Here is a 27,432-nt window from a genome sequence, read left to right as displayed (position 1 = left end):
GGAGATCCAACCAGTCCATCCTAAAGGAGATCAGTCCTGGGTGTTCATTGGAAGGAGTGATGTTGAAGTTGAGACTCCAATACTTTGGCCACCTGATGCGAAGAGATGACTCACTGGAAAAGACCCTGATGCTGGGAACGATTGAGGGCAGGAGGACAAGGGGACGACAGAGGATGAGATGGTTGGATGGCCATCACCGACTCAATGGACATGGGTTTGGGTGGAGTCTGGGAGTTGGTGATGGACAGGGAGGCCTGGCGTGCTGTGATTCATGGGGTCACAAGGAGTCGAACACAACTGAATGACTGAACTGAACTGATTGACCCATTGGGTTTTTGGTAGCATGTTGTTTAGTCTCCATGTAGTCATTTTTTTTTTTTTTTCATTTCACTTTCTGTGGTTAATTTCTAATTCCATCCAACTGTGGTCAAAAATGATACTTGAAAGAATTTCTATACTCTTAAATTTGTTGAAGCTTGGTTTGTGCCATAGTAAGTAGTCAGTCCTAGTGAATGTTCCATGTGCACTTGAAAACAATGTGTATTTTTTTTTTTTTTTGGATGTGATGTCCTGCAAATGTCACTCCGTTTTATCATTTAATATCTCTATTGCCTTATTGAGTCTGTCTGGAAGATCTTTTCATTGATATGAGTGGGGTGTTAAAATCCCCTACTATTTTTTATTTATTTATTTATTTTTTATTATTATTCTTTTTTTTTTATTAGTTGGAGGCTAATTACTTCACAACATTTCAGTGGGTTTTGTCATACATTGATATGAATCAGCCATAGATTTACACGTATTCCCCATCCCGATCCCCCCTCCCACCTCCCTCTCCACCTGATTCCTCTGGGTCTTCCCAGTGCACCAGGCCCGTTATATTCCCGTCAATTTCTTCCTTTAGGTGTGTTATGTATTTGGGTGCTCCTATATTAGGTGTATATATGTTGATGAGTATAAAATCCTTTATTATTGTCTTTTTATCATTATATAATGTCCTCCTTTATCTTTCTTCAAGCCTTTGTTTTAAAGTCTATTTTCTCTGAAATATGATATTGTGACACCCACTTTATCATTTCCATTTGCATAAAATATTTTTCCATAGCCTCAATCTGTGTGTGTTCTTTGCCCTACAGCAGTGGATCTCTTGTAGGCAGCATGTCATAGGCTCGGTTCCCCCCCCCCCCCCAAGTCTACTCTGTGTCTTTTGGAGCACTTAGTCTCTTGACATTTGATGTGATTAATGATAGTTATGTATTTATTGCCATTTTAAACCTTTTTTTCTCATTGATTCTTCTTCTTTGTTCTTTTCTTTTTCTGTTTTTCCTCTTGTGGCTTGATTTTCTCTCATATTATTCTTATGTTCTTTTTTTTTCTTTTTTAATCTATTGTATGCTTTTGACTTGTGGTTACTCTGTCTGTGTAAACCCCTACCTATATCTACTTGCCTTAGACTAGTAGTAATATACACTCAAACACATTATGGGGGAAAAAAAATCTACATTTTCCTACTGTCTACCCCCAAATTTCATGATTTTTATGTCCTCTTTTACACCTTCATGGTTTTTTTTTTTTTTTCCTTTTCATTGTTATTACTTTTACACATCTTTTTTTCCCTCAAATCTGTGTATTGACTTATTTTCCAATTATGATTTTCTCTTTCCTATGGATTTTTACTTGTTTTCTATTTAGAGAACTTCCAGTATTTCCTTTAGGATAGGTTTAGTATTGCTGTATTCTTATTTTTTGCTTCTCTGAGAAATTCTTCCTCTCTCCTATTCTCAGTGGGTAGAGTATGCTAGGTTGTTGATTTTCCCCTTTCAGGTCTTTGAATATACCTTTCCACTTCCTTCTGGCCTGCAACATTTCTGTAGCATGATCAGCTGTTATGCTTATGGGGGTTCCTTTATAATTAACTCTGTTTTTCTCTTGCTTCCTTAAGAATCCCATCTTTAACTTTTCCCATTTCAGTTAAAATGTCTTGGTGTAGATCTGCTTGGGTTTATACTGTTTGGGATAAAGAAGCATCCTGTGTTTCCAGTACCTGGACTTCTGTTTCCTTCTTTAGGTTTTGGAAGTTTTCAGGCATAATTTCTTCAAATATATTTTAGATCCCCCTTTCTCTTTCTTTCCCTGGAATCCTTATTATGCATAGTTTGGCATGCTTTATATAATCCCATGGGTCTCTTATATTGCTTTTTTTTTTTTTTCCAATTTGGCCTTCTGTCTGCTGTTGATTGGATGATTTCCATTATTCTATATTCCAGGTCACTTATTCATTCTTCTGCATTGTTCATTCTGATTTTCATTGTCTTTAGTTGAGCTTTTGTCTCTGCAAATGAGTTTTCGAATTTTTCTTTGTTCCTCTTTATAGCTTCTGGTTCCTTTTTACAGTACTCTGCATTTCTGTAGATAGCCTTTCTTAATTCCTTCAGTATCTTCATTATTTCCCTTTTGAACTCTGTGTCTGTTATACTGAAGAGGCCTGTTTCATTGTTAATTTTTTTCAGGGAAATGCTCATTCTTTTAACTGGGAGTGGTTCCTCTGCTCTATTTCACCTATATTTACCTTACTAAGTTTAGGAGATATATCAATTGTGGTCTTGAAGAATTATTTATATCTTTTGCCTCTTTCCTCAGCCTGTGCTGTTTTCCCGTTGATAGGGGGTGGGCAGATGCAGTGGTGGGTGCCTGATCTTGGGGTTCTCAGGCACTGCTTGGGGTTGGTTTGTATATGTGATTTCTCAACAACTGAAAAGAGCTCTCAGTTGCTTGGTGGATTTTTCATATGAAATATTATATGACACTTAATATTGTGTTTTTAAGTAATTCTAATGACATGGAAAAATGCTTATTTATTTTTAAATGAGAAAGTTGGAGAGTAACAAATACAATGTCAATTTTAGACTGTTACACTTTTTTAAAGTTGTAAAAGGTGCACCCCTGGGACATGGGATGGTAGCACAGGAGGTTACAACCACTCCTGGAGTTTGGGTGGGTGGCAGCAGGGGTCCAGAACCACTCCTGGTTTCTGGGCAGGTGGTGGTGATTTGCAACAGTCCCCAGAGCCTATGTCGGCACTGTCCTCCCCTCTGTGAGCATTCACACAGGGAAAAAGTCTATAATCCATTACCATCCCTCCCCTCATACCCACCACAAACAATGGCAACTGGCCTCTAAGGTGGCCCAGGCTTCCTCTGCTTACACTCCCAGCCACTGTTGCACTGGATTCCTGCCCCTCCCCCAGCCTGTCTACCCATAGCCTATCCCAGTCCTCTCCCAGGGTTTTATTTCTGAAGCCCAAGTTTCAGCACTCAGCCTCCACCAGCACTGGAAGATCTGTGTGTCAGGCTGAGGAGTGCAGGACATCAGCACTGACCATCTGTGCAGTTCTCCCTGTGCTCTGGCTGCAGAGAAATGGCTACTGCATTTTCCTCTGAGGCTGTCAAACTCCATTTCTGTTCTTGGCCACACTAGTGATGGGGCTTCCCAGGATGCAGGAACCTTTCTTCTTTCACAGTTCCCTCCTAGGGGTGCAGGTCTCATCTTGATTCCTCTCTTGCTTTCCTTATTCCCACCCAGTTACATTGTGACTTTCTTGCCTTTTTAGCAGTCAGAGGTCTTCTGCCAGTGTTCAATAGATATGCTGTGAAAATTATTCCACATGTAGATGTATTTTTGTTTTATTTATGAGAGAGGGTGAGCTTCACGTCCTGCTCTCTGCCATCTTGCTCTCTCTCCCAAGAATCTGTTCTTGTAAGCATTCCAAATGTACTTCAAATGAATTGTGTATTCTGTAACTCAAGTCAGAAGTGTATATATTTCCATTCACATTTTGTAAGGCTTGTAATTTGTATTGTTTAAATCTTCTGTATGCTGTTGGTTTGTAAAGGTGATTTCTCAACAACTGAAAAGAGCTCTCAGTTGCTTGGTGGATTTTTCATATGAAATATTATGTGACACTTAATAGTGTTTTTAAGTAATTCTAATGACATGGAAAAATGCTTATTTATTTCTAAATGAGAAAGTTGGAGAGTAACAAATACAATGTCGATTTTAAACTGTTACACTTTTTTAAAGTTGTAAAAGGAAACATGCAAATGTTAAGATTTTCTGGGTTGTTAAAATTATAGATATTCTTTACTTTTTAATTTATACCTTTCACTTTATTTTTTTAACTATGACCACCTGTTACTTTTATCATCAAAAAGAAGACATTTTTTAAAAAAAAGAACAAGCCCAGCCCAATGCAATCAATCTCATGACATTTTTCGCTGCTGTCTTCACTCAGAAGGCCATACTGTTGTCCCCCTCTATGGTTGTTGTTTTCTTGCTCTTTCAGGTACTGGACTCATTGCAGATGAATATTCGCCAAAGTGAGAAAGAAAGTGACAGCATCTCTCTAGGAGCATGAAACCGCTTAGTTAAACTGGCCTTGTCAGCCACAGTCTGCTCCTGGTATCAATCTCAATGACCTACACAGGGAACAGACGTCTTTAAATGCTAAAATGCCCATCTTATGTAACTGGAAGTTTCCCCTCTTCTAAATCTTTCTTCTGATGAAACAATCTTTTAAAGCCCTTCTCCAAAGCAGCTCTTCTTTTTTGTTTTAGATAGTACATCATGCTCTGTGGAATGACAAAGGTCCAAGTATTGACTTTTCATTGTACTGTTTCCTTATGCCAATATCTGGTATTTGGGGTTGCCCGAAGTCATTCTGCCCAAGATTTCTGGCCCATTAGTCCTATTAAAAAGAAAAAATAAAATAAAAACGGAGCTATATGATACTATTTGTTCCATTTCCTCTGTCCTCAACCCCTTTAACACCCTGTCATTGAACCAGAGGGTTCTTCTAAGTTGCAAACTTTTTTCTGGGTTCTTTCTTTATAAAAGTCAACAGAAACCTCCACAAAGGCAGACCTACCTGAGAAGAGAGGCTGGTAGTGACTCTCACGAGTAGCAACAGAAATAGTGCAGCACAACTTATCTTCAAGCTACCTTTAAAAAGTACAAGTTCATGAAGCGAGTCTCAGTGCCTCCTCCAATTAAGTAAAGGATTTTATGACCTCCTTCAGTTCTCTCTCCCTCCCTCCCTTCCTTCATTCTTCAAGGAAATAAGGAGTTCATTCCTATCTTCACTCACAAACAACAGAGATCATGGTTTGCTTCCTTCAATCATGTAGGCTTTTAGGTCTAATACCCACTAAAATGTCAAGCATTTGTTACTTTATAATGGGATATCATAGTTTCCCTCTCCTTCCTCTCTGCACTGCACTTCTTCTCTCCACATATCCAGAGAGAAAAACATGATGTCACTCCCAACATTCACTGAAGCTTCATTCACTCATTCACAATAAAGCTCTTCCCAGCTGGGGCCTGTTACAGACATGTGGCCTGGGGGAAGGAAAAGAAAAAACACTTGCTGAAACCCATCAGTGTGGAGCAGGAAATGAAAAGTGGCTAGAGAGCAAGGAGCACACTGCAATTCTGAAGAAAGGAGAGGCATGATATAAGATAAGGCATCAGAAGATGTGACTATGGGTGTCCTGAGCAATCATTGAGAATATCTGAAAGGTATAAGACTTTCCACTTTTCCCATACCCTTTCTTTCCCATTTCCAAGAGACAAAAAGTAACCAGGACTCCTGACAGTTTACTATTAACCCATAAGATTTGTGTCCTTACATACCACATGTATGCAAATCTTAAAATCTCTGATGAGCAAGCTAGAAAGGGATACAAGCTCTCCTACTGATTTCATAATCAGTTGAGACATCAATAGTAAATCCTGGGGCTGAGGTCCAGTTGCTGGCTGTGGTTAGTGTCTGCGGTGGCTGCCAGGAGATAAGATAGGAGTTGGTATCAGGCTGATTAACATGAGTATTCCCCAACTAAAGCAGTAATTATGACAAATTCAACCCCAACCTTAGCATTCATACCTCCTTGGTTCTTAACAGATGGAAAGAAGTGCTAGTGAAGGAGAATAACTCCTAGTGCCAGAGGAAGTAGAAAGTTATGGCTTTTGTTTGTTTTAATCAGTGATATCTCAGTCATGGGACTGAAAGAAAAAGGATTATGAACACAGGGGCTGGGGTTACTTTCAAGTCAACTAACTGCCTTCCATAAAGTTGGGGTCTTATGTTGCTGAAACTTAAAACTCATCTCTGGGGGCCTATATTTCAGCATTGGAGATCTGGCAATTTTTGACTACATGGGGTCCTTTTTATGGGAAGTGATAGTTCATATATACACAGAGTACAACTTCTGAAAACAGAAAGGAACTGAGAGGGCTAAGTATGCAATTGAAAAGAACAACCTGTGGTCTGGAGAGTCTTCAAGAGTGTGATCTCTCTGTTGAGTCATGCTTTGCAAAGCTGAGACGAAGAGAGGTTGTAGTCGTCCTCTGACTTTTTTCCTTTTCTTCTCCTTCATGAAGTCTTCTACCAGCTCCTCCTGAGGAATAAATATACAGCAGCTCCCACAGGAGGGGATAGGCTGTCTGAAGGCCTGGTGACTCTGACACACTGGCTCTAAACCTTCATTGGAATATTGACTCGTTTGAAGACTATAAGAAAAGAAAAAGGACTGCATGCGGTGTCAGAGGGCTCATAGACACTCACCCTAAATTTTACCTTCCAAATCCTAAGGGCTATCTCTTTGCATCAATTTCCAGCCCTCCTTCCCAACAACACAGGGAACATCTACAATAGGGCCATTAAACTGGATTTGTCCTGACCCTAAATGGCTTTTACAAAGTGGTTTTGTTATTCATCCACTGATGAGGGCTTTCTTTTGTCTACTCTTTATCTTAAAAGCTCAATTAGATAATAGGACTGTGTCTTGTTTCTAATTAATATGTGTTTTTAAAGAACTGCGCCTATCTTTTTCAAAGGACAGTTCTAGTTCACTCCTCAACTCAGAGGCCAAAGTATATTATGGAACACAGCCAACAAAAGCATGTACCATGTAATCAAGCTACATCAAGGTCAAGGAGAAATTCTGATCCTAAATAAATCTTTTTCTGACACTTTCAGATGACCAGCCTTCTGCTCTTTCAGAGAGTTAGGAGATGGCAACAGGATTCCACCAGTGCTAAGGGTCAGCAGCCTAACTCTAACCCTCACCTGGAATTGCTGCTCATTTTCACACAGGATATGTGACAGACCAAAAGGGAGAAATATATGGCACACAGCAAAATGTCAGGCATAGAATAAGCACTTAATAGAGAAAGGAATCATTTTAGATGTTCATTCTGCCAGCCAAAACCTCAGTGCAATGGGCAAACAACAGTTTTTGCATCTTCTAGTAATTTCCACCACTCTTCTGAGGCTCATACTACTATCCCACTGCATCCTTTCTTCTCTTGAACCTGCACAGTTGTCATGTGCCAATCCCCAGATCATTCTTCAGCCACTGAAACCTATTTTATCTAGCCCTCAGTGTTTATTCCTAGCCCAGCTTTTGCTATAATCCTGGGTCATTTCAATACTGAAGTAAACAACCATCTGACATCCTAGCATCAAAGGTATCTTGATCACTCCAGTTTTTAAATTTTACCATTCCAAAGTTCAGTCTCTGATATAGATCCTATCATACCAGTTTTCCAAAGACTCAGCACCCATCTTGATCACACTAAGGCCACTTTTTCTATGCAGACTCTGACCTTCCTTTCATATACAGTCTGGATCCTCAAATTCACTGGTGTGTAACTCTTCTCTTGCTAGCTGTTCATCCCTCAATCATGCTCATTCAGTCATGTCTGACTCTTTGTGACCCTCTGGACTGTATCCTGCTAGGCTCCTCTGTCTCTGGGATTCTCCAGGCAAGAATACTGGGGTGGGTTGCCATGCCCTCCTCCAGGGGATCTTCTTAACCCAGGGATCGAACCTGCATCTCCAGTACTGGCAGGCAGATTCTTTACCACTGAGCTACCTGAGAAGCCCCTATCCTTCAATCAATCAAGATCAATTCTAGGCAACCAAATGCTACTTGTGACAGTGGCCCAAGATTACCTTTTCTTTTCCTGAGTCTCTAATCAAGTTTCAAACTAGTTGCTCACTTTGATATGGCCTGGATATTTCTTAAGACTCTTGTCTCTGTAATCCTGTCCCTGGTCAGCTTCCTCTCACCCACCTCTACAATTACAAATCTCCAACACCCTTATCAGGTACTGTTTCTAACTCCTATTCTTATCACTATACCCCAGTAAAGAGGTAACTCCTTTGATCTAAGGCTAACCCTCCGCCTATGTTCTAAGAGCCATAAGTTATCATCTCTCTCCCATATGTACAACGTCTGCCTTCTCCCTGCCTTATAGTGTGTGAGTATGCTCAATTTTCTCCTATATTAAAGGGGAACTTATATGATTCACTGTAGGGCCTTGATGGAATGGTTTAACTTGTATTCTAGTTGTCACATCTTCTAATAGAAAGAAGGCTTCTCATGAAGCAATAATGATTAATCACAGTAAATAAGAAAAAGGAAATATGAGCCTGTTGAGTGGTGAACATAAACTAAAGGCCTACCTGTTAATGTAGGTAAGGGGTTAGCTGAGGTAAAGTTGAAAGGGGAAAACTGAATACCAGCAACAGGAGCAAACCCCAGACTGTGAGGATGAGTTTCTGATCAATGATCACTCTGGTCCTACCCAAGGAACAACTGGTAGCAACTGTAGTAACAGCAGTGGTGGCAGCAGCGGCAATGCAACATCTGCAAGTAGCCAAGACTAAAATACAGGCATGGAAACAGAGTATTTCATGGAAAACACAATATTAAATATGACATATATATGGCACTTATGCTGCTAATCCCCTTCCCCCACCCCCAGCAAACATCACTAATTAGTTATAATCCTCTTTCATACTGAGTTGACACCTGGCTTCAGAACTATTTTTTATAGAACATAATAAAGACAGATACTATCAATCAACTGGAGATGGTACTTGAGATGAAGTATATTTGCTGTCTTTGCACTACACAGAAAAGTCCTTGGCAAAAGAATTAGAAGACAGGAGTGAGCTTCAGAAGAAAGCATATTGAAGACAGCTTGGACGTTGTAGGCAACTGGCGGGGACAAGATGAGCCCATGGAGATCACAGAGCAGGCGCCCAATTAATGTCTGTTGATGATTCATTTTTTCATTCAACAAACATTTAATGAGGCCTACAATGTGCACCGGATTAGGCACTGCGAATACAAAGATGAATAAGGCACTGTCCTTGCCTGTAAGGAATTTAGAGTCTGGTAGACGAGAGCCATAGACACGGACAATGATAATACAACCTGATAAGTGCTAGGACACTTAGCAGGTTGTATTATATCCATCCGAGTAGGATTTCTTCAGGTTGCTGTTGGATCCATGAAGTCCTCCCAGCCACCAGGGCCTGCTGTTGTTTCTGTCATGCGGTGAATGTTCCAAGAACTAACAATGATAGCTGTAATTTATAGCGTGCTTATAACACACACTTTACAATATCCTCATGAACACCCTGAAAATTAATTATTATATATTAGATGAAGAAACTGAGGTTCAATTAGGTTAAGTAACATGCCTTAGATCACATAGCTAGTAATAGGTTTCAAATCCAGTTTTGACCAATTCCAAAGTATTTTTCTACATTTTTTAGGATAACTTTATTCAGTTTAGGTATTATACAAAATTTCAACAGTTTTATATTTGGAAATAAGAGCAAATGCAATAGATTAGTGATCAGGGCATGGACAAAAGTCATCTGGTTTCCCAACCTATTTGACAGAGGGAAAAAAAAAATAACAGCAGAAAACTGACTTCCCTCCAGCATGCCACTGAAAACCTTGAGATCAGGTAGCTTTACTTTCTTTTGCAAACCCCAACATCCTTATTGACAATATAAAATGTTAAGTACCTTTAGTTAACTATGTTTTTTAAATCCTTGTCAAGGTCAACATTATTATCAACAGCAACTACAGTTCATATAGCATTCAGCATATCCCACATCTGTTCCAAGCAATTTACATAAATAATCCCATTAAATCCTTATATTCCCACCCCCACTCATCATTGCAAAAATATATCACTAATTCTATTTTACATAAGAAGAAATAAAGTATCAGAAAGAGGTGCAAAACCATGCTCAAAACTACATTGTAAGTATGAGGCTAGATCTGAGTGTAAGGCCCAAACTGTCACTGTACTGTTTTGCTGTCCTGCTCAGGGTTTCCTCTTCCAACCCTTCTCCCCTCCACTGCTCTTCAGTATGGCTAGTTTCATAAGGTTCACTGAAAATACAAAAGGTCTACTTAAACATAATCTCCAATCAATTATTCTAGTCACAGAAAGCCATTCTCTGAATCCTCTGAGCCTCAAGGAGAGAATTTGCCAAATATTGTATTTATATTGCTTTGAGAAACAAGAAAATAAATTCCAGATATATTTATATTTTTAATTATTGTAAATATTTTTTACCAGGAGATATAACCATAAGCATTCAAAAATCCTTAAACAAAATAAAGCATTGAGACAATAACAACCAAGGTCATTTCTTCCCTGAGAGGGTTTTAAATATAAAAGCCTCCAGTTTTGGTAAAAAATATTTTGGAAGATATGTGACGGTGTGGGTAGCCCTGCTACTGATGAGAAGGATCAAGAACTTAGTAACACTATGAGAAGTCTGTGGCTCTTCAGTTGTCTTTCTTAGAGTCAACATTTCACATGTGGCTGCCCCACCCTCTAAAGGAACTTGCAAAATCTGTGCAGCCAAGCCCTGGTCTTGAAGGAACCAACAGCAACACCTATATAAAAAAACATGCAAGGATCTTTCATGAAGGTGGAGGTGGGGATGGAGGATACCCATTTGCCAGTCTGAAAGCCTAAATTTTCCCATGTTCTACTTATATCTATAATTTGTTTAACATTGTATTTAAGAGGTTATCTTCATTGTCACTCCTTCCAGCCTTAGATCATTTATCATCTTAACTACTATATTATCCTTCTAACTGATTTCCCTGTCTTAATCTGAAAATCTTCCATAACTTACTACTACCGCAGTGACCATCAAAAGCATCCCCTGCTTAAAATACTCAAAATGAAATCCAAATTTAATTTGCTTTGATTCAAAATAAGACTTCCCTGGTGGCTCAGACAGTAAAGTGTCTGCCTATAATGCAGGAGATCCGGGTTTGATCCCTGGGTCGGGAAGATCCTCTGGAGAAGAAAATGGCAACCCACTCCAGTACTCTCGCCTAGAAAATCCCATGGACGGAGGAGCCTGGCAAGCTACAGTCCACGGGGTCACACACAACAAGAGTCGGACACAACTGAGCGACTTCACTTTCACTTGATTCATTTCACACTATATAAAGATCTAGTCCCAGCCCACATTTGCAACCTAATTTTATGAACTAACTGTAGTTCTCAATTCATCATTCTATTTCTAATCTCCATACTTTTTCTGCTTAAGTCAACCTTTACTTTTTTTGAGATTCAACTTAATCATCAGTTCCTCTAACCTCTGCATGTCCAGATTCAGTCAAATGATTTCTCTTCTGAACCCCATAGTATCTTGTACATACCTCTGTTGTAGAGCATACCATACTGTTGTAATTCTCTGTGTACATGTCGAACTCTCACTAGGCTGAGAACTCCTTGAGGGCAGGAATCATGTCTAATTCATCTCCATATCCCCATCACCCAGCACAGTGTATGGCAGCAAAAAGACGGCAGAGAGAAGCTGAAGATGCAGAAGAGAGAACAATAAAGCAAGTCTTGAACTGGGGCATAATACAAATGTGATGAGTGAGTTGAAGCTGTAGAAAGATATATTTTAGCTCAATGTTGCAAAGAGCTCTTGAAAGAAGAGTTAAGCTAACTCAGAGAGTTACCCACCACTAAGTGCCCTTACTTGGAGGCTAAAAGACTGTTTCTTGGGTATATTATAAAAGGACTTGAATTAGGGTAAAATTAAAATAAGATATGAGATTTTTAAGGCCCTTCCATCCTTGAAGTTCTAAATCTACAACCTATGCTATAATCAAGAGAGCCATCACTCTGAGCCCATGAGAGAATGGTGGTTCCCAGAGACCAGAGACTCTCTGGATAACTGCTGAGGCCTTATTTCACCCCTATTCATTAATAGACTGATTGTGCAGTATAACTCATTTTCCAGTGGCCTGCTTCCCAGGTGACCCTTGAACCTGAAGGAAGAAATACTTTAAAAGCTTTAAAGGCCACCAAGTAGAATCACATAACCCAAGATATCTTCTATGACCTGCTATCTAAAGCCTTACATTTCTCCCTTAAATGTGACCTTAAGTGCATGTAATCAAATGTTTCATGTGGGGAGATTCTCAAATTCCACTAGGTTATTACTTCCAAAAGTATTTTCATCTTTGGATCTTCTTGAATCTACTACTCCATTAACTAGAATTGCCTTTATGCAACAAAACCAACTATCCTTGACTTCATAAGACATCTGAAAACAAACTCTCCATTTTGGAGTTGTTTCCCAGAATCTAAATGACTCTAATTCTTATAATGCTTTTCATAGGACCTAAACTTAAATACCTCTCTGTATCCTAGATGGTCTCCTTTAGCTCCCTCTTAGGGAGTTGCTCTTAAAACTGAAGCAAAACCATCAAGTGGAAAAGGATTCTTATCTCTCTGAGACTCTAAACTTTTTGTAGTGAAAACACAACCAGTTACTTCTATACTGGAGGGTTTGAAGATTTTTAATGGTTATATATGCTATAAACAATAAACAGAGTTCCCAGAAGCTTGCAGGATGGAAGAAGCATTTTGAAATCAATAGGAATGCAAGTGATTTCTGTGTACTGACCTTGTATCCCATGACTGCTAAATTCACTGATTAGCTCTAGTAATTTTCTGATAGTTTGTTTTGGGTTTTCTATGTATAGTATCATGTCATCTGCAAATAGTGAGAGTTCTACTTCTTTTCCTATCTGGATTCCTTTTATTTATTTTTCTTCTCTAATTGCCATAGCTAGGACTTCCAAAACTATGTTCAATAATAGTGGTGAAAGTGGACACCCTTGTCCTGTTCCTGATCTTAGATTGAATGCTTTCAGTTTTTCACCATTGAGAATAATATTTGCTGTGGGCTTATCATATATACCTTTACTAAATTGAGGTAGTTTCCTCCTATGCTCATTTTTTGAAGTGCTTTTACCATAAATGGGTGCTGAATTTTGTCAAAGGCTTTTTCTACATCTATTGAGATGATCATATGGTTTTTATCTTTCAATTTGTTAATATGGTGTATCACGTTGATTGATTTGCATATATTGAAGAATCCTTGTATCCCTTGAATAAACGTGACTTGATCATGGAGCTTTTTAATGTGTTGTTGAATTCTGTTTGCTAGAATTTCGTTGAGGATTTTTGCATCTATATTCAACAGTGATACTGGCCTGTAATTTTCTTTTTTTGCATTGTCTTTGCCTGTTTTTTTGTATCAGGGTGATTGTGGCCTTGTGGAGTGAATTTGGCAGTGTTCCTTCCTCTGCAGTTTTTTGAAAGTTTCAGAAACACAGGCATTAGTTCTTCTCTAAATGTTTGACAGAATTCCCCTGTGAAACCATCTGGCCCTGGGCTTTTGTATTTTGGGAGATTTTTTATCACAGTTTCAATTTTAGTGTTTGTAACTGGCTTGTTCATGATTTCTATTTCTTCCTGGTTCAGTCTTGGGAAGTTGAACTTTTCTAAAAATCTGTCCATTTCCTCTATGTTGTCCATTTTATTAGCATGTAGTTGCTCATAATGTTCTCTTATGATCCTTTGTATTTTAGTGTTATCTGTTGTAACCTCTCTTTTTTCATTTCTGATTTTGTTGATTTGATTTTTCTCTTTTTTTCTTGATGAGTCTGGCTAGTGGTTTGGCAATTTAGTTTACCTTCTCAAAGAACCAGCTTTTAGTGTTATTAATCTTTGCTATATTGTGAAAATGACTAAACTACCAAATGCCATCTACAGACTCAATGCAATCCCTATCAAATTACCAATGGCATTTTTCACAGAACTAGAACAAAAAATTTCACAATTCATATGGAAATACAAAAGATCCCAAATAGTCAAAGCAGTCTGGAGAAAGAAGAATGGAGCTCGAGTAATCTACCTTCCTGGCTTCAGACTATACTACAAAGCTACAGTCATCAAGACAGTATGGTACTGGCACAAAAACAGAAATAAAGAACAATGGAACAGGATAGAGAGCCCAGAGATAAACCCATGCACCTATGGGTACCTTATTTTTGACAAAGCAGGCAAGAATATACAATGGGGCAAAGACAACCTCTATAGTAAGTGGTGCTGGGGAAACTGGACAGCAATGTGTAAAAGAATGAAATTAGAATACTTCCTAATGCCATACACAAAGATAAACTCAAAATGGATTAAAGGCCTAAATGTAAGACCAGAAACTATAAAACTTTTAGGCGAAAACATAGGCAGAACACTTGATGACATAAATCAAAGCAAGATCCTCTATTACCCACTACCCTAGAGTAATGGAAATAAAAACAAAAATAAACAAGTGGGACCTAATTAAACTTAAAAGCTTTTGCACAGAAAAGGAAAGTAGAAACAAGGTGAAAAGACAACCCTCAGAATGGGAGAACATAATAGCAAAGGAAACAACTTACAAAGAATTAATTTCCAAAATATACAAGCAGTTCATACAACTCAATACCAGAAAAACAAACAACCCAATCAAAAAGTGGGAAAAAGACCTAAACAGACATTTGTCCAAAGAAGACATACAGATGGCTAACAAACACATGAAAAGATGCTCAACATCACTCATTATTACAGAAATGGAAATAAAAACTACAATGAGATACCACCTCATACCAGTCAGAATAGCCATCATCAAAAAGTCTACAAACAATAAATGCTGGAGAGGGTGTGGAGAAAAGGGAACCCTCTTGCATTGCTGGTGGGAATGCAAATTGATACAGCCACAATGGAAGATGGTATGGAAATTTCTTAAAAAGCTAGCAATAAAACCACCATATGACCCAGCAATCCCACTGCTAGGCATATACCCTGAGGAAACCAAAGCTGAAAAAGACACATGTCCCCTATGTTCATTGTAGCACTATTTACAATACCTACAACATGGAATCAACCTAGATGTTCACTGACAGATGAATGCACAAAGAAGTTGAGGTACATATATACAATGGAATATTAGTCATAAAAAGGAACACCTTTGAGTCAGTTCTAATGAGGTGGATGAACCTAGAGCCTATTATCCAGAGTGAAGTGAGTCAGAAAGAGAAATATAAATATCATACACTAATGCATATACATGGAATCTAAAAAGATGGTACTGAAGAACTGATTTTCAGGGCAGCAATGGAGAAACAGATATAAAGAAGAGACTTATGTACATGGGGGAGGGAAGGAGAGAGAGGGTGAGATGTATGGAGAGAGTAACATGGAAACTTATAATATGATATGTAAAAGAGATAGCCAATGGGAATTTGCTGTATGACTCAGGGAACTCAATTAGGGGCTCTGTAACAATCTAGAAGGGTAGGATGGGGAGGGAGATGGGAGAGAGGTTCGGGAGGGAAGGGACATTGGTGCACCTGGTTGATTCCTGCTGATGTTTGAAAGAAAACAACAAAATTCTGTAAAGCAATTATCCTTCCATTAAAAAATAATTTTTTAAAAAAGAATTTATTATGAATGTAAATGTAAACAACATATAAAAAAATATATAACTCAATTCTTGTGAACATAAGATTTCAATATACATTTCTCCAAAGAAATACAAATGACCAATCAGCACATAAAAAGTTGCTCAACAGAGATGTACTAGGCAAAACCACATGAGATACAAGATATAGACGTTCCTTGAACAACATGGGTTTGAACTGCATGAGTTCACTTATAGGTGGATTTTTTTTCAGTACTAAATACTGTAGTACTAGATAATCCATGCACATGCGGAACCTCAGGAGAAATAGCATATATGGAGAGCTCACTATAAGTTACATGTAGATTTTGCACTGTGAGGAGGATCAGTGCTTGCAACCCCTATGCTGTTCAAGAGTCAACTATACTTAACATCCACCAGGATGGCCATTTATAAAAGAAAAGTGAGGATGGAGATAAATTGACATCCTCATAAATTTCTTGGTGAAAATGTAAAATGATGCAGTTACTTTAGAAGCCTATCAATTACTGAAAAGAGTATATGGAGAGTCGCCATATTACAAAGCAAATGTAACATGAAGTAGATAACTGAGGAAAATGTCCACACAAACCCAAAATATCGTTCAACTGATGAATGGATAAAACAAGGTTAATCCATAAAGTGGAATATTATTCAGCTAAAAAAAGGAATGAAGTACTAATATATACTATGTGTGTGTGTTCTATCACTCAGTTGTGTCTCACTCTCTGAGATCCCTTGGACTATGGCCTGCCAGGCTCCTCTGTCCATGGAATTTTCCAGGCAAGAATACTGATGTGGGTTGCCATTTCCTCCTTCAGGGAATCTTCCCAACCCAGGGACCGAACCCGTGTCTCCTGCATTGGCAGGGGAATTCTTTACCACTGAGCCACCTGGGAAGCCCAATCTTAATGAAAGGCACTTGGAAAAATGTCATCTATGATGGAGAAGTTGGGTGATGTGGGCACAAGTATACGTCCTCCTTGAAGAGTAAATGGACAAAAATCCACTCAACTCAATTGAGACAGTGGTGTGCTGTTGATATCCCCACTGCATTTTATATTCTGCTTCATTACAGCAATTTTCTTATTAGGCAGAGGTTGTTCTGCATGTCTGTCCCCTACCCCCATCACCAAAGTGTGTGTTGCAGGCGGGCAGGGTCTGTGTCATCCTGTGCCCTGGCATCTGACACCACATCAGTTCAGTTCAGTTCAGTTGCTCACTTGTGTCTGACTCTTTGCAACCCCGTGGACTTCAGCACGCCAGGTCTCCCTATCCATCACCAACTCCCAGAGTTACACAAACTCATGTCCATTGAATCAGTGATGCCATCCAACCATCTAGTCCTCTGGCGTCCCCTTCTCCTGCTCTCAATCTTTCCCAGCATCAAGGTCTTTTCAAATTAGTCAGTTCTTCCATCAGGTGGCCAAAGTATTAGAGTTTCAGCTTCAGCATCAATCCTTCCAGTGAATATTCAGGACTGATTTCCTTTAGGATGGACTGGTTGTATCTCCCTGCTGACCAAGGGACTCTCATGAGTCTTCTCCAAAACCACAGTTCAAAAGCATCAATGCTTTGGCACTCAGCTTTCTTTATAGACCAGCTCTCACATCCATACAGGACTACTGGAAAAACCATAGCCTAGGCTAGACGGACCTTTGTTGGCAAAGTAATGTCTGCTTTTTTAATATGCTGTCTAGGTTGGTCATAACTTTTCTTCCAAGGAGCAAGCATCTTTTAATTTCATGGCTGCAGTCACCATCTGCAGTGATCTTGGAGCCCCCCAAAAATAAAATCTACATGATTCCACTGTTTCCCCATCTATTTGCCATAAAGTGATGGGACCAGATGCCACGATCTTAGTTTTCTGAAAGTTGAGTTTTAAGCAAACTTTTTCACTCTCCTCTTTCACTTTCATCAAGAGACTCTTTAGTTCTTCTTTGCTTTTCTACCACAAGGGTGGTATCATCTGCATATCTGAAGTAATTTATATTTTTCCTGGCTATCTTGATTCCAACTTGTGCTTCATCCTGTACAGCATTTCTCATGATGTACCTGCATATAAATTAAATAAGCAGGGTGACATTATACAGACCTGACGTACTCCTTTCACAATTTGGAACCAGTCTGTTGTTCCATGTCCAGTTCTAACTGTTGCTTCTCGACCTGCATACAGATTTCTCAGGAGGCAGGTCAGGTGGTCTGGTATTCCCATCTCTTTAAGAATTTTCCAGTTTGTTATGATCCACATAGTCAAAGGCTTTGGCATAGTGAATAAAGCAGAAAGAAATGCTTTTCTGGACCTCTCTTGCTTTTTCGATGATCCAACAGATGTTGGTAATTTGATCTCTGGTTCCTCTGCCTTTTCTAAATGCAGCTTGAAGATATGAAAGTTCACGGTTCATGTACTATTGAAGCCTGGCTTGGAGAATTTTGAGCATTACTTTACTAGTGTGTGAGATATGTGCAATTGTGTGGTAGTTTGAGCGTTTTTTGGCATTATGTTTCTTTGGGACTGAAATGAAAACTGACCTTTTCCAGTTCTGTGGCCAATGCTATTTTCCAAATTTGCTGGCATATTGAGTGCAGCACGTTCACAGCATCATCTTTTAGGATTTGAAATAACTCAACTAGAATTCCATCACCTCCACTAGCTTTGTTTGTAATGATGCTTCCTAAGGCCCACTTGACTTCACATTCCAGGATGTCTGGCTCTAGGTGAGTGATCACATCATCATGACTGTCTGGGTGATGAAGATCTTTTTTCTACAGATCTTCAGTGTATTTTTGCCACCTCTTCTTAATATCTTCTGCTTCTGTTAGGTCCATACCATTTCTGCCCTTTATTGTGCCCATCTTTGCATGAAATGTTCCCTTGGTATCTCTAATTTTCTTGAAAAGCTCTCTGGTCTTTCCCATTCTATTATTTTCCTCTATTTCTTTGCATTGATCATTGAGGAAGGCTCTCTTATCTCCCCTTGCTATCCTTTGGAACTCTGCATTCAAATGGGTATATCTTTCCTTTTCTCTTTTGCCTTTTGCTTGTCTTCTTTTCATAGCTATTTCTAAGGCCTCCTCAGACAATCACTTTGCCTTTTGCATTTCTTTTTTTTGGGGATGGTCTTGATTCCTGCCTCATGTGCAATGTCATGAACCTCTGTCCATAGTTCTTCAGGAACTCTTGTCTATCAGATCTAATCCCTTGAATCTATTTGTCACTTCCACTGTATAATTCTAAAGGAGTTGATTTAGGTCATACCTGAATGGTCTAGTGGTTTTCCCTACTGTCTTCAATTTCAGTCTGAATTTGGCAATAAGGAGTTGATGATCTGAGCCATAGTCAGCTCTTGGTCTTGCTTTTGCTGACTGGATAGAGCTTCTTCATCTTTGGCTGCAAAGAATATAATCAATCTGATTTCGATACTCACCATCTGGTAATGTCTGTAGAGTCTGAAGACTCTGTAGCATCTTCTCTTGTGTTGTTGGAAGAGGGTGTTTGCTATGACCAGTGTGTTCTCTTGGAAAAACTCTATTAGCTTTTGCCCTGCTTCATTCTGTACTCCAAGGCCAAATTTGCCTGTTTGTCCAGGTATCTCTTGACTTCCTACTTTTGCATTCCAATCCCCTATAATGAAAAGGACATCTTTTTTGGGTGTTAGTTCTAGAAGGTCTTGGAGGTCTTCATAGAACTGTTCAACTTCTTCAGCATTACCTGTCAGGGCACAGACTTGGGTTACTATGATACTGAATGGTTTGCCTTAGAAATGAACAGATATCATTCTGTCATTTTTGAGACTGCATCCACGTACTGCATTTTGGAGTCTTGTTGACTATGATGGCTACTCCATTTCTTCTAAGGGATTCTTCCCCACAGTAGTAGATATAATAATCATCTGAGTTAAATTCACCCATTCCATTCCATTTTAGTTCACTGATTCCTAAAATGTCGATGTTCACTCTTGCCATCTCCTGTTTGACGACTTCCAATTTGCCTTGTTTCATGGCATGGACCACAGTCTTGTCTAACTCAATGAAACTACGAGCCATGCTGTGTAGGGCCACCCAAGACAGACGGGTCATGATGGAGAGTTCTGACAAAACGTGGTCCACTGGAGAAGGCAATTGCAAACCACTTCAGTATTCTTGCCTTGAGAAATCCATGAACAGTATGAAAAGGCAAAAAGATAGGACACTGAAACATGAACTCCCCAGGGTGGTAGGTGCCCAATATGCTGACACCATGTAGCACCATCTAAATCACCAAAACATGCTAAGTAAAAGAAGCCAAACGCAAATGTCACATAGTGAATGATTCCACTCATATCAATGACCAGAAGAGACAAATTCATAGGAACAAAAAGTTAGATTAGTGGTTTCCAGGGTTAGCAAACAGGGAAAATGAGGATCGACTGCTAATGGGTCTGGGGCTTCTTTCTGGGGGTAACGAAAATGTCTTACAGTAAGACAGTAATGATGGTTGTAGAACTCTATGAATATACAAAAAACTCCTGAAACTTTAAAGGGTAACTTTTATAGTATATTAATTATGTCACAATATGGTTGTCTTGTTTTGTTTTTAAAGAAGTTAACTGCCTTACTCAGAGTCGCACTGATTAGCAGGGTTGCCAACATCAGTGTTCTTACTATGAAACATTTAATCTTGTTATTACAAAACTGAAATGACACTTGTTAGCCATGAACCCAGACTGACACCAAATAATAGTTACCAGTATTTTGGCCATAAGTTAAGGTAAATTAAGTGTGCTAGCATCAAACTTCCCAATAAGTGTTATGCATAACACAAAGCATGTTAGCAAAGATTAGAGATAAAATACCACATGGAGATTAGTCTTACCGTTGAAATATTTTCATCCACTAGGACATCTAAGCCTTTCAGTGACACCATGAAGTCAAAAGATGATCTCATAATACAGCTGGGCTAAATGATGATCTAGCAGAGAAGTAGCAGAGGCAACACTGTAAAAAACAGTCAATAAAGAACTTCAAAACCAGAAAAGTACCACATTTGACCACAGGTGGTAAAAAAGTCTTAGCAGGACCACATCTATAATACAGAGGGGTTGCTGAGCCAACAACTAGCCACTTATTTTTAGTAACAGGAAAACATGACAATTCTATACCAATGCAAGGCAGTAAAAAAAAAATTTTTTTTCTTAATGGTAGAAAAAGTCTGTGCTGTGCTTAGTCCCTCAGTCATGTCCGACTCTCTTTGCGACCCCAAGGACTGTAACCTTCCATGCTCCTCTGTCCATGGGGCGTCTCCAGGCAAGAATACTAGAGTGGGTAGCATTCCATTCTCCAGGGAATCATTCCAACCCAGGGGTCGAACCCAGGTCTCCCGCACTGCAGGAGAATTCTTTACCATCTAAGCCACCATGGAAGCCCAAGAATACTGAAGTGGGTAGCCTATCCATTCTCCAGGGGAACTTCCTGACCCAGGAGTTGAACCGGGGTCTCCTGAATCACAGGCAGATTCTTTACCAGCTAAGCTGCCAGGGAAGACCCCAGAAAAAGTCTAAGACCTACCAAATATATTTGAATCACCTTGGTGACTATGGTTTAGAATAATGCTGTTCAACAAATAACAACAGCAAGACAGAAATAATGACCACTCACCAATATAAAACTCAAGGATACATTTCTTATCATATGATTAATATTGGCAGTATAACAAATCATGGGACTGTAGTTTCATAATATAGCAAGTAACAGGACCTCCAGAACCAATCAGTCCATGGTTCACAGACCCTAATACCAAATTATTTTGCTAGTTAACAAAGTTCCATGCAGTAAACTGGAGGTGCAAAAGGCTAAATTGTTAACACTATTAGAATATGCCCAGTCTAAATAGCAACACTGAACTAAAAGTAAACAATGAAAAGTTCTGCATGTAAAGCAGTATAATATACTGGGCAACTCAGGTGACAACACTAAAGCATACCACCTAAACAAGTTTTGCCATTAAAAAAAAGAAATTCTGGGGGGTAGTCCTAAGATGGCAGAGGAATAGGACAGGGAGACCACTTTCTCCCCCACAAATTAATCAAAAGATCATTTGAATGCTGAGCAACTTCCACAAAACAACTTTTGAATGCTGGTGGAGGACACCAGCCACCCAGAAAGGCAGCCCATTCTCTTCAAAAGGAGGTAGGACAAAATATAAAGGACAAAAAGAGAGACAAAAGAGTAAGGGATGGAGAGCTGTTCTGGGGAGGGAGTTGTGAAGGAGGAGGTTTCCATACACCAGGAGACCCTCTCACTGGCGAGTCTGTGGGGAGTTATGGAGTCTCAGAGGGCAACATAACTGGCAGGGGGGAAAAAAATTCCACAGAATACATGCCTTAACCAAAACTCCAGTGGAAAAATAGCCCAGCTGCTTGCATCTGCCACAGCGAGCAGGGGAGGCACAGGTTGCATGCTTAGGGTAAGGACCAGTCCTGAATGCCCTGAGGACAATCTGAAGGAGCTAACATGAGATAGCAACCCAAACTGTGGGATAGCCAGAGAGAGAGAAAAAAAAAGAGAAAGAGAGAAAAAAAGAGAGAGAGAGAAAGAGAGAGAGAGAGAAATTTCCCACAAAAAGCTTTAACCTAAGGCACAGCCTGGCTGGCTCACAGAACAAAGGATTGAGGGAATACCAGAGGAGAGCTAGCTGGCTGTGGACTGGCCCACTGCCCCGCCAGAGGCAGAGGCAGGTGGATGACAGCCAGAGCCAGAAGGTGAGAGGCAGTCTTGGCCCCGGAGACAGCATCCTCCAAACTGTGAGCAGACTCCCGGTTGCTAACCAAGTCTTCCTGGGATCCTGGACGGTTGACATCTGCCAGGAGGGTTGCAGCCTGAGATCAGCCCCCCAGAGGACACACACAGCACACCTGAGATGGCACTCCTGTGGTGCACCCAGGAAACCGAGCAGCTGGGACCAGGGAGGTGATAAGAAGCACTGCACACCTGGGATAGTGTGTTCGCCAAGCACCTGGTGGCCTGAGCTCCTCTGACCTGGGAAGGGCACAAAATGCAGGCCCAACAGAGTCTGTGCCTTTGTGGAATGTTCAAGAACCTAAAACTGAGAAGCTTAGACCTGGGAAGTGCATGCAATCCAGGGCTGGCTTAGCACAGTTCCCCTTAAGAGCAACCTGGAGCCTGAGCAGTCCAGACCGGGAAAGCACAGGCGCCATGAGCTGGGGCAAACCCAGTGTGGTCCATACACTGCAAGCACTCCGCACACACGCCAGTGATATTTGTTTGCAGTGTTCCTCCCTCCCCACAGCACGACTGAACAAGTGAGCCTAAATAAGTACCACTTTCGCCCCCTTGTCAGGGCAGAAATTAGACACTAAAGAGACTTGCAAACAGAGGAAGCCAAAATAAACAAAGAAGAGGGAGCCGCTCTGGAAGTGATAAGTGCAACAGATGAAAATTCTCTAGTTAGCATTGACGAAGCATTGGAAGGGGCCTATAGGCCTTGAGAAGAAGTATAAGCTGGAACAAGGAACTATCTGAAACTGAAATGACCACACACTGCCTTCAGCAGATCCAGAGATATATTTTTACAATTATAATTTTTAAATTTTTTATCACTCTTTTAATTTTCATTTTTATAACCCACTATTACCTTGCAAAAAAAGACCCTATTTTTAAACCAAATTTCACATATACATTTTACAATTTTTGTTATTGATTTGGTTTTGTATTTTTAATATTATATTTTTAAGAGTCTAACCTCTACTCTAGATTTTAATCTTTGCTTTTTGGTATTTGTTATCAATTTTGTACCATTAAGAATCTAATCTTCAGTACCCATTTTTACTTAGGGGTGTGATTACTGGCTTGACTGTTCTCTCCCCTTTTGACTCTCACTGTTCTCTCCCAGGTCACCTCCATCTCCTGCCTCTGCCTTCTCTTCTCTACTTTGTGAATCTCTCTGGGTGTTCAGGCTGTGGAGAACACTTAGGGAACTGATTACTGGCTAGATTGGTCTCTCCCCTTTTGACTATCTCTCTTCTCCTCCTGGTCACCTCTATCTCCCTTCTCCCTCTTCTCTATGTAACTCTGTGAACCTCTCTGGGTGTTCCAGACTGTGGAGAGCACATAGGGAAATGATTACTGGCTAGATTGCTCTCTCCCCTTTTGATTTCCCCTCTTCTCCTCCTGGTCACCTCTATCTCCCTCCTCCCTCTTCTCTTCTCCATGTAACTCTGTGAACCTCTCTGGGTGTCCCTCGCTGTGGAGAATCTTTTCACCAATAACCTAGATGTTTTACCATCAGTGCTGTATAGATAGAGAAGTCTTGAGGCTCCTGTAAGAATAAGACTGAAAGCCAGAGGCAAGAGGCTTAAATCCAAAACTTGAGAACACCAGAAAATGCCTGAATCCAGGGCATGTTAATTGACAAGAGCTCATCCAAAAGCCTCCATACCTACACTAAAACTAAGCTCCACCCAAGAGCCAACAAGTTCCAGAGCAAGACATAGCATGCTAATTCTCCAGCAATGCAGGAACGCAGCCCTGAGCATAAAAATACAGGCTGCCCGAAGTCAAACCAAACCCCTAGACACCTCAAAACTCACTACTGGACACTTCATTGCACTCCAGAGAGAAGAGATCCAGCTCCACCTACCAGAACACCGGTGCAAGCTTCCCTAACCAGGAAACCTTGACAGGCCACTCGTCCAACCCCACCCACAGGGAGGAAACTCCACAATAAAGAGGAACCACAAACTTCCAGCATACAGAAAGGCCACCCCAAACACAGCAATCTAAATGAGATGAAAAGGCAGAGAAATATTCAGTAGGTAAATGAACATGATAAATACCCACCAAACCAAAGAAAAGAGGAGGAGATAGGGAGTCTACCTGAAAATGAATTCAGAATAATGATAGTAAAGATAATCCAAAATCTTGAAAACAAAATGGATTTACAGATAAATAGTCTGGAGACAAGGATTAAGATGCAAGAAAAGTTTAACAAGGACCTAGAAGAAAGAAAAAAGAGTCAATCAATAATGAATAATGCAATAACTGAGATCAAAAGCACTCTGGAGAGAACCAACAGTAGAATAACTGAGGCAGAAGATAGGATAAATGAGGTGGAAGATAGAATGGTGGAAGTAAATGAAGCAGAGAGGAAAAAAGAAAAAAGAATGAAAAGAAATCAGGACAACCTCAGAGACAATGTTAAATGCCCCAACATTCGAATCATAGGAGTCCCAGAAGAAGAATACAAAAAGAAAGGGCATGAGAAAATACTTGAGGAGATAATAGTTGAAAATTTCCCTAAAATGGGGAAGGAAATAGCCACCCAAGTCCAAGAAACCCAGAGGGTACCAAACAGGATAAACCCAAGGCAAAATGCCCCAAGACACATATTAATCAAATTAATGAAGATCAAACAAAGAACAACTATTAAAAGCAGCAAGGGGAAAGAAGCAAACAACACACAAGGGGATTCCCATAAGGATAACAGCTGATCTTTCAATAGAAACTCTTCACACCAGAAGGAAATAGCGGGACATAATTGAAGTGATGAAAGAGAAAAAGCTACAACCCAGATTACTGCACCCAGCAAGGATCTCATTCAAATATGAAGGAGAAATAAAGATTTAGACAAGCAAAAGCTGAGAGAATTCTGCACCACCAAACCAGCTCTTCAACAAATGCTAAAGGATCTTCTCTAGACAGGAAACACAGAAAACGTTTATACACTCCAACCCAAAACAACAAAGTAAATGGCAATGGGATCATACTTATCAATAATTACCCCAAATATAAATGGGTCGAATACCCCCAACCAAAAGACAAAGACTGGCTGAATAGATACAAAAGGAAGATCCCTATATATGCTGTCTACAAGAGACCCACCTCAAACCAAGGGATACATACGGACTGAAAGTGAAGGCCTGGAAAAACATATTTCATGCAAATGGAGACCAAAAAAAAAAAAAGCAGGAGTAGCAATACTCATATCAGATAAAATAGACTTTGAAATAACAGCTGTAAAAAGAGACAAAGAAAGACACTACATAATGATCAAAGGATCAATCCAAGAAGAAAATATAACAATTATAAAGATATATGCACCCAACATAGGAACACCTCACCATGTAAGGTAAATGCTAACAAGTACGAAAGGGGAAATTAACACTAACACAATAATAGTGGGAGACTTTAATAGCCCATTCACACCTGTGGATAGATCAACTAAACAGAAAATTAGCAAAAAAACACAAACTTTAAATGATACAATGGACCAGTTAGATGTAATTGATATGTATAGGACATTTCAACCCAAACCAATGAATTTCACCTTTTTCTCAAGTGCACACAGAACCTTCTCCAGGATAGATGACATCCTGGGCCATAAATCTAGCCTTGGTAAATTCAAAATAATTGAAAGCAAACCACTACAATATTGTAAAGTAATTAGGCTCCAACTAATGAAAATAAATGGAAACAAACAAACAAACAAAAATAATTGAAAGCATTTCAAGCATCTTTTGTGATCACAATGCAGTAAGATTAGATGTCAACTACAGGAAAAAAAACTATTAAAAATAAAAACATATGGAGGCTAAACAACTCGCTTCTGAATAACCAACAAATCAGAGAAGAAATCAAAAAAGAAATCAAAATATGCATAGAAACGAATGAAAATGAAAACACAACCCAAAACCTATGGGATTCAGTAAAAGCAGTGCTAAGGGGAAGGTTCATAGCAATACAAGGCTACCTCAAGAATCAAGATAAAAATCAAAAAAAAATCTAACATTACACCTAAAGCAAGAAAAAAGAAGAAATGAAGAACCCTAAGATTAGTAGAAGAAAGAAATCATAAAAATTAGGGCAGAAATAAATGAAAAGGAAACAAAGGAGACTATAGCAAAAATCAACAAAACTAAAAGCTGGTTCTTTGAGAAGATAAATAAAATAGACAAACCATTAGCCAGACTCATCAAGAAAAAAAGGGAGAAGAATCAAATCAACGAAATGAGAAATGAAAATGGAGAAATCACAACAGACTACAAAGAAATACAAAGGATCACAAGAGACAACTATCAGCAATTATATGCCAGTAAAATGGATGATTTCGAAGAAATGGATGAATTCTTAGAAAAGTATAACCTTCCAAAACTGAACCAGGAAGAAACAGAAAATATTAACAGACCCATCAGAAGCAAGGAAATCAAATTGTAATCAAAAATCTTCCAACAAACAAAAGCCCAGGACCAGATGGGTACACAGCTGAATTCTACCAAAAATTTAGAGAAGAGCTAACACCTATCCTACTCAAACTCTTCCAGAAAATTGCAGAGGAAGGTAAACTTCCAAACTCATTCTATAAGGCCACCATCACCCTAATACCAAAACCAGACAAAGATGCCAGAAAGAAAGAAAACTACAGGCCAATATCACTGATGAACATAGATGCAAAAATCTTTAACAAAATTTTAGCAAACAGAATCCAACAACATATTAAAAAGATCATACATCATGACCAAGTGGGCTTTATCCCAGGGATGCAAGGATTCTTCAATATTCACAAATCAATTAATGTGATACACCACATTAACAAATTGAAAGATAAAAACCATATGATTATCTCAATAGATGCAGAGAAAGCCTCTGACAAAATTCAACATGCATTTATGAGAAAAACCTTCCAGAAAGCACAATATAGGGAACATACCTCAAGATAATAAAAGCCATATATGATAAACCCACAGCAAACATTATCCTAAATG

At 39.4% G+C, this 27,432-nt stretch overlaps 2 long non-coding RNA genes across 31 annotated transcripts in view; one reads left to right on the top strand and one right to left on the bottom strand.

Annotated features, from left to right (window-relative positions):
* Positions 1-284: 284 nt before the first annotated feature.
* Positions 285-8,461, top strand: LOC122690872. Its single transcript, XR_006340166.1, has 2 exons — positions 285-2,736; positions 3,893-8,461. It is a non-coding gene; the product is annotated as an uncharacterized LOC122690872 (long non-coding RNA).
* The window catches only part of LOC122690870, a 78,290-nt gene continuing 53,693 nt past the window's right edge, over positions 2,836-27,432 (bottom strand). For 20 of the 30 annotated variants that reach the window (XR_006340141.1, XR_006340159.1, XR_006340153.1 and 17 more), the window contains 5 exons: positions 20,529-20,650; positions 11,550-11,707; positions 6,316-9,487; positions 4,925-5,833; positions 2,836-4,744 (listed from right to left, as the gene is read on the bottom strand). This is a non-coding gene — a long non-coding RNA (uncharacterized LOC122690870). The remainder of the gene's footprint in view (positions 4,745-4,924; positions 5,834-6,315; positions 9,488-11,549; positions 11,708-20,528; positions 20,651-27,432) is intronic. The other 10 variants (XR_006340157.1, XR_006340162.1, XR_006340164.1 and 7 more) reach the window with 8 other exon arrangements.

This window comes from Cervus elaphus, chromosome X (assembly GCF_910594005.1).
Source record: "Cervus elaphus chromosome X, mCerEla1.1, whole genome shotgun sequence".
Lineage (NCBI taxonomy): Eukaryota > Metazoa > Chordata > Mammalia > Artiodactyla > Cervidae > Cervus > Cervus elaphus.
This window is presented reverse-complemented; position numbering and strand designations above follow the sequence as displayed.